This window comes from Prionailurus viverrinus, chromosome C2 (genome assembly GCF_022837055.1).
Source record: "Prionailurus viverrinus isolate Anna chromosome C2, UM_Priviv_1.0, whole genome shotgun sequence".
NCBI classification, from domain to species: Eukaryota; Metazoa; Chordata; class Mammalia; order Carnivora; family Felidae; genus Prionailurus; species Prionailurus viverrinus.
In genome coordinates this window covers 78444739-78455028 of record NC_062569.1, presented here as the reverse complement: position 1 = coordinate 78455028, position 10290 = coordinate 78444739, and the positions used below count along the sequence as shown (strand labels likewise).

The 10290-nt window shown below is 42.2% G+C and overlaps 1 pseudogene; it reads right to left on the bottom strand.

Annotated features, from left to right (window-relative positions):
* Positions 1–4536: 4536 nt before the first annotated feature.
* Positions 4537–9106, bottom strand: LOC125174473 (G protein pathway suppressor 2-like; annotated as a pseudogene).
* Positions 9107–10290: the final 1184 nt, after the last annotated feature.

Here is a 10290-nt window from a genome sequence, read left to right as displayed (position 1 = left end):
ACAGCTCCGTGCCCCTTGGGGACTAGATAGATTTTTGATTCTAGTCTATGTTGGTCTTTTTGTTTTTGTTTTTTCAAAAGGCTTTGAACTCTAGTTGTTTAATACCTAATGCATGTTGATTTAATGGAAAGTGAGAGCAGTACAACCCTTGCTGCTTAAATAAACTGCTTGATTCTTTAAGCCCCAGAGATTTTCAACCGTAGCCCTAACCCAGGCCTGTTGAAAAAAAAAAAAAATCAATGTATTTAGTCATTTAACTTTAAAATGCTACCCACACTGCAAAATATTGTCAAGGGAAACATTTCCTCATTAATTCAGACAACCACCTAAAGTCAGCTAACTAGAAAAACTGACTCTTAATTTTATATGTATATGATAGTTAATTCTAAATATATTTTTTTCCAAAAAATTTATTTGAAAAATCCTGGCGTGCCAGAAACTGTGACTAAAGCTAATACCAAGATGACAAAGTAGACTTGGGCCCCAGTTTAGGGCTGCTGCTCCTTACCCATCCCCCTGTAATACTGATCAAATTCAGATTTGAGGTAATGCCAGACATTTTCTGAGAATGGGTCAAAGATCCTTACTGTCTCATCTAAAACCTACTAAAACTCTCCAGGGATATAAGAAACCCAAGGAAATACTAAATCAGAAAAATGACCAACCATTTAGTCTCACTTGAGTCCTTAGGGTGAAACCAATGAATCACAGGGTGAAATCAATCAACAGTTAACACCTAATTATTGAGTGTTTACTTTAGATTTAGCGCTACTGTTACATGCTGTGGAGGATTCCAGAATCTCTTTTAAAAAAATAAATAAAGGTTAGATTCTGGTTTAGATCACAAGTGCTAAAGAGGTTTCAAGGTAAAAAAAAAAAAGGGGGGGGGGTGGGGAAAGCGTCCCAATCAAAAATCCAGTAAAAATCCACAGTCAAAAGCCAAAGCCACAGTGCCTGCAGCGTTACAATGTATTTCTAATAAATGCTGTGCTTACGGAACATTTGCATGTGGTTACCAAATACCACCAAGTAGTAAGTGAGTTAAAGATCCAAAATATACATATTAACAAAGTTTGTATACCAACAGAGAGCATATTCTTTTTTTTTTTTCAACGTTAATTTTTTTGGGGGGGCAGAGAGAGACAGAGCATGAACGGGGGTGGGACAGAGAGAGAGGGAGACACAGAATCGGAAACAGGCTCCAGGCTCTGAGCCGTCAGCCCAGAGCCCGACGCCGGGCTTGAACTCCCGGGCCGCGAGATCGCGACCTGGCTGAAGTCGGACGCTTAACCGACTGCGCCACCCAGGCGCCCCAGAGAGCATATTCTTTTATGGTTGTGATAAACTTTCTACTTACCTGAGATCTAAAATTAGAAAGCCTTCTCAAAGTCAACTGCATCTGCTTCTTTGCTACCCCGGATCATGTGAGGCCATGTATACTCTTCAGTAGCCTCAACTGACCATTCTAAATCCAGCTAACAATTGTAAGCCACTGTTCACCAGAGGAAATCCAGCAATTAGTACGAATTTGTCAGTACAACAGAACCTTCGAAACAGTAGGCTTTATGTTGATGGTGATGGCTCCTTACAGAAAGTACCAGGTATTCTTTTGAGGTTCCCACATTATTTCAAGTCCATCTGTTGATCTTAGGTGATAGTTACGCATTTAAAGCAGTGTCCTGACAAGCTATTGATATGCGTAAGTTTGTTAAGGCACGTGCTTTGGATCTTTCACCAGTTTATTACTTGTGAATGTCATTTATTATTTGGTAAACACACCACATAATACGTGCTGTCCCTACATCGGTCATTTAAGTGTTTAAGAAGAATTGCCTTGAGCTGGATAGGGACAGTGGTGCTACTTACCTCTTTATTATTCAGTTGCTGGAGGAAATAAGAGGCTAGATTCTACCTGAATATAGGCGGTGTCCACTGCAGCAATTTAGAGGGCAGCACTCACTGACACAATCTTCACAATAACTTTGAAAACACTGTGCATAAAGATAAGTAAAGATTAAGAGAGTTGAAGGAGATGGAGAAAATTAAGAGGACCACAGAAGGGAATGTGGAAAAAGACTGGGTTTAAATCTGTTAACCCGGGGCGCCTGGGTGGCGCAGTCGGTTAAGCGTCCGACTTCAGCCAGGTCACGATCTCGCGGTCCGGGAGTTCGAGCCCGGCGTCGGGCTCTGGGCTGATGGCTCAGAGCCTGGAACCTGTTTCCGATTCTGTGTCTCTCTCTCTGCCCCTCCCCCGTTCATGCTCTGTCTCTCTCTGTCCCCAAAAAATAAATAAACGTTTAAAAAAAAAAAATCTGTTAACCCAACATCCTTAAATTCTATTGTGTAACCAAGATATGGAGGGTTGGGTTTTTTTGTTTGTTTTTTTTTTTTTTTTTTTTTTTTAGCTCTACCTTCATAAAGACTAAAATAAAAACACATTATTGTACTTCAAATCAGTACCTCTAAAACTGCAGTATACATAAAAATCAATGGGAAGATCTGCTTGAAATGCAGATACAAATGGGTGCTGTCCTCCCACCAAGATTCAGATCTGATTTGAGGTAGGGCCAGCTTTTTATTTTGAAAATCTTGAAAACTAAAGAAGAGTTGCAAGATTACAGTAATGAACACCAAATGTTTCTCGCACTTACCAACTGTTAACCGTTTACTATATTTGTTGTCTTTTGAGTTTTTTCTGAACTTTCTGAAGTTTTAGGCACAGTAGTGACACTTGACTCCTAATACTTCAGCACTACATCCTAAAAATATATTCTTCTATAAAACTACAGAAATATTATATCCCCCAAGTTTGCTATTACAGTAACACCTACAAAGTTATCAATATTCATCATTTCTCAAATGTCCTCATAATGTACTTTATAGCCTTAAAAATAAAATCTAGGACTCGATCAAGGGTTAACCATTATATTTAGTGACCCAGTCTCTTTAGTCTATTTTCATCTAGAACAGTACCCCCCTTTGGAGAAGGGATTTTCTCGTCAGAAATTCTACCACAGGGGTGCCTGGGTGACTCAGTCGGTTAAGCATCTGACGCTTAATTTCGGCTCAGGTTATGATCTCGCGGTTCGTGAGTTCGAGCCCCAGGTCAGGCTCTGTGCTGACTGCATGGAGCCTGGATATTCTCTCTCTTTCTCTCTCTCTCTGCCCCTCCCCCGCTCTTGCACACCTGCACATGCACACATGTGAATACGCGCTGCCTCCCTTTCAAAATAAACCTAAAAAAAGAAATTCTAATATATATTATATTATTATATTATATATTATTATTATATATAATATATAATATATATTATATATATTATTATTATATATTATATATATTATATATACCATATATATATATGGTATATGTGTATGTGGATTGGCTTGCATTTCTTGTGACCTCATTATCTAGTGTGGCTGTGTTTCCTGTCTTATAGCACATTCAGTTTTTGAAGATTCCAGACCTGTTTGGTTTTGTTTCTTTGTTTCAGAATGTCTCACACTTTGAATGTGTCTGATTGTTCCCTCCTTACTAGATTCAGTGTCACCATTTTTTGGCAAGAATATTACATCTAGGTGGCAAAGCATCCTCTTGAGTCCATCATAACAGGAGATGTGTGGTGTTAGGGTTCCCGTTACCCCCAAGTGATTCTGATTCAGGTTCATCTACAGACACTTTGAAAAACACCTGCTTGTAAAACCTGTTGAAATTTTGTGTGTTATTTGAAGTCATGAGACTTGGCCAGAATTCTGTATGACCAGCTCTAATCCTTTATTGGAAGTGCTAAAACTATTAACAGATAACTATTATGGTATGTAGCCTGGGGCCAGGTCCTTGCAGACAACAAGAAAATGAAAAAGGCACCCTTCTCACTTTGAGTCCTACCGAGAAAGGAAAACAAGCACACAAAAACAGCTTAAGAGAACAGTTCTCAATCGGGTGATCAAAGATTAGAAAATTTGACAATACTCAATAGAAAAACACATACTCTTCTGTTGGTGGGAGTTTAGTGAAACATTTTTTGAGGATATTTTGACAATATGGTGAATTAAAATGCACGTGTCCCTTGACCCAACAATTCCCGTTGGGAATTTTAGCCTCTGCGTATAACAGCACAAGAACCCAGAATCTGCCCTGCCCTCTCCCCATTTCCCGCTCCCCCCCCCCACAAAGAAGGAGAACATCTATTCCTTTTCATCATTATTTTAATAGCAAAAAACCTAGAAACGGTCTGAATGTCTATCAAAAGGAGACTGGTTAATGAGTTGCAGGCCATGCACATTACTTAGCCATTGAAAACCAATGAGGTCCACTTTTCTCTTCTGAGAAGATGCAGTGGACACACTTTTCCCTATTTCTCCAGCAAAGCACAACTAAAACCCCCGGAAGTTGTGGATAGAGCAGACACAAGAAGGCTGAGAGGGGCACAAGAGGGCAGGCTGGCTGGAAACCTTGAGACGGACATGTGAGTTCCCTGGGTTTTTGCTCTTGCCTCCCATGTCTGGGTGGTCTGAAAGCGGCCGTGCGTGGCGTCAGGCGGTGGCCGGATCGAGACCGGTCTCGCCCTGCGGGACGTGCTGCTCACGTGCTCTGAGCTGCTCGCCAGCACTGTGGGTGGGCTGCGTGGGCCTTGAGTCGGGTGCGGGACGAGCACTCCCATAGGCACTGCCCGGGCTGCGGAATTGCCCGTGGCTCTGGGGTCCCTACAAAAGCGGCCGCTGAGCCCACACGACTCTGGGTGGTAAGTACTTGGGGTCCCAACACCTGTTTGGCGGTCGTCTGCCCTGAGGGCGCCTGGCTGGCTGTGTCTTCCCAGGCTGAGGAGGTGAGCTCTGGCCTGACCGTCTGGTCTGCTCGTACACAGCTGATGTAGTTAGTGGTCAGGGTGCTCTGCTCCCCGGGCCTCCCTGTTTCTCCCTCGTGGGAAAATTCCTTTTTCTTGAGCTGCAGAAAAAGCTGGTGCTTCTCTTCCTGGGGGGCGGAGGGGGGGGGGCCCAAAGCTTCTCTGGCAACTTCAGAATCTGTTCCTGGGTCTCCTTGGGTGACATTCTCCCCTCCAGCTCCTTTTTTTCTTCCTTTTCTCCTTTTCTTCCTTCGTCTTCTGCCCCATCATCCTGCCCACCTTTTCCACTTCATGCTCCGTGTGCTCCCACTGAAAGCCAGACCCGGGATGGGGCTGCAGGGAGGCAGGTGTTCAGGAAGGACCGTCCCTGGCCCAGGTGGAAGCCCGACCCCCCAGCTACTGGTCCCCGGTGCCCGGTAGACGGGCGGCCCAGTCTCGACCTTGTGCAAGGAAAAAAAACCTTTGCTCCCTGAAATACTCTGTTAAAGGGATGAAAAGACAAGCTACAGCATGGGAGAAAATATTTGGAAACCACATATCTGACAAAGTACGGTTGGCCCTTGAGCAACACGTGTTTGAACTGTCTGGATCCACTTACACACAGATATTTTTCAATAAATGCAGTACCATTCTGTACAATGTATTTTGACTTTCTTTTTTTTATTTTATTTTTTAGGTTTTAAGATGTACATCCAAATTAGTTGGCATATAGTGCAACAATACGTTCAGGAGTAGATTCCTTAGTGCCCCTTCCCCATTTAGCCCCTCCCCCTCCCCCAGCCCCGCCAGTAACCCTCAGTTTGTTCTCCATATTTTTGAGTCTCTTCTATTTTGTCCCCCTCCCTGTTTTTATATTATTTTTGCTTCCCTTCCCTTAGGCTCATCTGTTTCATCTCTTAAAGTCTTCACCTGAGTGAAGTCATATGATTTTTGTCTTTCCCTGATTAATTTCACTTAGCATAATACCCTCCAGTTCCATCCACGTAGTTGCAAATGGCAAGATTTCATTCATTTTGATTGCCGAGTAATACTCCATTGTATATATATATTCCACATCTTCTTTATCCATTCATCCATCGATGGACATTTGGGCTCTTTCCATACTTTGGCTGCTGTTGGGAGTGCTGCTATAAACATGCGGGTGCATGTGTCCCTTTGAAAGAGCACAGCTGTATCCTGTGGATAAATGCCTAGTAGTGCAATTGCTGGGTCGTAGCGTAGTTCTATTTTTAGTTTTTTGAGGAGCCTCCATACTGTTTTCCAGAGTGGCTGTACCAGCTTGCATTCCCACCAGCAGTGCAAAAGAGATCCTCTTTCTCCACATCCTCGCCAACATCTGTTGTTGCCTGAGTTGTTAATGTGACCCATTCTGACAGGTGTGAGGTGGTATCTCATTGTGGTTTTGATTTGTATCTCCCTGATGATGAGTGATGTTGAGCATTTTTTCATGTGTCAGTTGGCCATCTGGATGTCTTCTTTGGAGAAGTGTCTGTTCTTGTCTTTTGCCCATTTCTTCACTGGATTATTTGTTTTTCAGGTGTGGTGTTTGATGAGTTCTTTGTAGATTTTGGATACTAACCCTTTACCTGATATGTCATTTGCAAATATCTTCTCCCATTCTGTCGGCTGCCTTTTAGTTTTGCTGATTGTTTCCTTCGCTGCGCAGAAGCTTTTTATTTTGATGAGGTCCCAGTAGTTCATTTTTGCTACCATTTGACTTTCTTAATAACATTTTTTCTAGCCTACTTTATAAGAGCACAGTATATTATATATATAACATACAAAATATGTGTTAATTGACTATTTTTAAAAATTTATTTCTTTTTTAGTGAACTCTACACCTAATGTGGGGGTCAAACTCATGACCCTGAGGTCAGAAGTCACATGCTCTTCCCACTGAGACACCCAGTTAACTGACTATGTCCATATTGGTAAGGCTTCTGGTCAACACTAGTAATTAAGTTTTCGCGGGGGGGGGAGTCAAAAGTTAAGTATGGATTTTTGACTGCATGGGGGATCAGTGTCCCTAACTCCTGCATTGTTCAAGGGCCTACTGTACTAGTGTCTAGATATAGTAAAACTCAAAAACTCAGGGCGCCTGGGTGACTCAGTCAGTGAAGTGTCTGACTTCCATTCAGGTCATGATCTTGTGGTTCGTGAGTTTGAGCCCCGCATTGGGCTCTGTGCTGACAGCTCAGAGCCTGGAGCCTGCTTCGGATTCTGTGTCTCCCTCTCTCTCTCTCTGTTCCTCCCTACCCCCCCCCCCAAATAAATAAACATTTTAAAAAACCTCAAAAACTCAATAGCAAAAAAATCAAACAATCCTATTGAAACATGAGAAATAGACACGAAAAGCCATTACACGGAAGGGGATGTATAGATGGCAAATAAGCACGTGCAAAGATGTTAAACATGATTAGCCATTTCAAAAATGCGAATAGAAACCACAATGACTTATCGCTATACATCTAATAGAATTGGCTAAAATAAAAACAGTGACAACACCGAATTCTGACAAGGATGCAGAGAAACCGCGTCTCTCGTACATTGCTGGTGGGAACGTAAAATGGTACAGCTACTCTGGAAAACAATTTGGCAGTTTCCTACAAAACTAAAAGAGCATCTATCATATGACACAGCAAATGTTACTCCTAGACATTTACCAGAGAGAAATGAAGACTTATGTTCACACAAAGACTTGTACATGAATGATCGTAGCAACTTTATTTACAATAGTCAAAAGCTGGAAACAATTCAGGTATCTTTCAGCTGGTGAACAGTTAAGCTATACTACATCTAGCCATGGAAAACTACTTAGTAGTAGAAAGGAAGAACTATTCATTGATACACACACAACCTGGATGAATCTCTAGACTATTAGACGGAGTAAAAAAACCCAACGTAAAAGGTTACCTACTGTATGATTCCATGTATATCACATTCTCGAAAAGACAAAATTATAGAAAGGGAGAGCAAGTTAGTAGTTGCCAGGGTTAAGGAAGGGGCAGGAGAGAAGTGGGTGTGGCGATGAGAAAGCCACAAGAGAGATCCTTGTGGTGACAGAAGTGTTCATGTCTTGTCTGTATCACTGTCAATATCCTGGTTGTAATAATGTTGTGTAGTTTTCCAAGATGTTACTTACCATCGGAGGAAACTGAGGAAAGAGTACATGTGTTATTTCTTGCAACTACATGTGAATCTACCATTACCTCAAAACAAAATTAAAACTAAAAAATAAAGAGAATAATCACTAAAGGTATCATGGTATTCCAGGTTGGATACTGGAATAATAAAACGACAGTGGAAAATAACAACAATGAGGTCACTAGATCTGTACCGGTATGGAAAGATTGTCAATATATGTTGTAAACGGAAAAAGTTTGTTGAAGAACATTACGTTTAGCAAGATCCCATTTGTGTTTAAAAATGGATAGATATACGCATAGTTTTATGCAGAGAACGATGCTATCTTAGTCTGTTTGGGCTGCCATAACCAAGCACCATAGCCTGGTGGCTTAGACAACAAATTTTTTTCTGACCGTTCTAGAGTCTAGAAGCCAAGATCAAGGTGCCAGCAAGGTCTGTGTCTAGTGAGAGTTCTCCCCTTGGGTGGCAGAGGGCAGCCTCCTCACTGTGTCTTCACATGGCCTTTCTTAAGTACATTTGGGCAGAGAAAGAGAGAGGAAGCAAGTTCTCCGGTGTCTTAGCTATAATTATTTCAATCAGACTTTTCCAGAAGGAAACTGATTTCCTCTAGAGGCAATGAGAGAGAAGAAAATTTTTTTATTTTCTACTTGACATACTGTTGTTTGGTTTGTATTTTTTGTACCATTGGTGTATCTCACATCTATAATTTTTAAAACAATAATTCTGTATGATACGGACTGAACTGTGTTCCCCTAAGTTCATAGAAAGGAGCCCAAACCCCTGGTGTGACTAGATTAGGAGATAGGGCCTTTCAAGGGTGATCAAGTTTAAGTGAGGTCATAAAGGTGGCGGTTCTAATCCAAAAGAACTGGTAAAGAACGGGTGGCTTTGTAGGTGGCTTTTTAAGAAGAGGAAGACACCAAGGGTGTGCATGCGCACAGGAAAGGCCACGTGCACACACAGTGAGAGGCTCTCTGTCTGCAAGGCCAGGCGAGAGGTATCAGGAGAAAAACTGAACCTGGGGACACCTTGATCTTGTACGTCCAGCCTCCTGAACCATGAGAAAATAAATTTCTGTTGTTGAAGCCATTCCGTCTGCGGTATCCTGTCATGGCAGCCCTAGAAGACTGATGGAAGTCATTCTTCAGGTTCAAAGATCCGACCACATCTGGTGTAACCTATGGGGCGCCTGGGTGGTTCAGTCGGTTAAGCATCTGACTTCATTCCAGCTCATGATCGTGCAGTTCGTGGGTCTGAGCCTCACGTCAGGCTGTCTGCCGTCAGCACGGAGTCCACAGCCTGTTTCAGACCCTCTGTCCCTCCCCTCTCACACATGCTCACTGTCAAGAATCAATAAACAGCTTTTTAAAAAAAGATGTGTTGAGGCATGATTTTGTTTTTTAACACAGCAGTGTTTCCTTTATCAAAGGACTAATAATAGATTTAAAAAATAATTTATGTGATTTAATTTGTAAGAGTTATGCCACTTTCTCCATCCTTTTTATCTCTCTCTTTTTTTTAATGTTTCTTTATTTTTAAGAGAAAGAGAGACAGAGCATGAGTGGGGGAGGGACAGGGAGAGAGGGAGATACAGAATCTGAAGCAGGATCCAGGCTCTGAGCTGTCAGCACGGAGCCCGACACGGGGCTCAAACCCACAAACCACGAGATCCTGACCTGCGCCAAGGTCGGATGCTTAACTGACTGAGCCACCCAGGTGCTCCCTTTCCTTTTATCTCTTAAAATGTACTCATCCTCTTAGGGTCAGCCCAAAAGCCTTTTTTTCCACCACGCCCTTCCAAAATACCCTAAAAAAGAAGCGATTTCCTTCCTTGGACTCCCATAGCCATTCTGTGGTACCTCTTTTACTATAGTCATCATGTTCTAGCTTAATAGTTTAGCTTAGGCATCTCATCTGTTCTAACCTATAAATAAGCATCTTGAGAGGAGGGTTTCATCTTTGCATCTCCCACAACATGAGGCCCAATGCTTTGATGCTTACATTAGTTTCTATTGCGGTTGTCACTCATTACACAAACTTAATGGCTTAAAACAAAACAAAACAAAAAGCATCAGCTTTTAATTCTAGAGCTCAGAAAACTGCAATGTATCTTATGAGGTTAAAATCAAGAGGTCAGCAGAGCTGTGCTCCTCCTTGACACTCTAGGGAAGAATCTGTTTCTTGTCTTTTCCAGCCTCTAGAGGCTGCCCACATTCCTTGGCTTCTGGGCACATCACTCTGGTTTGGGGGATTAGGATGTGGACATCTTTGCGGGGTGGGGGGGGGCATTATTTTG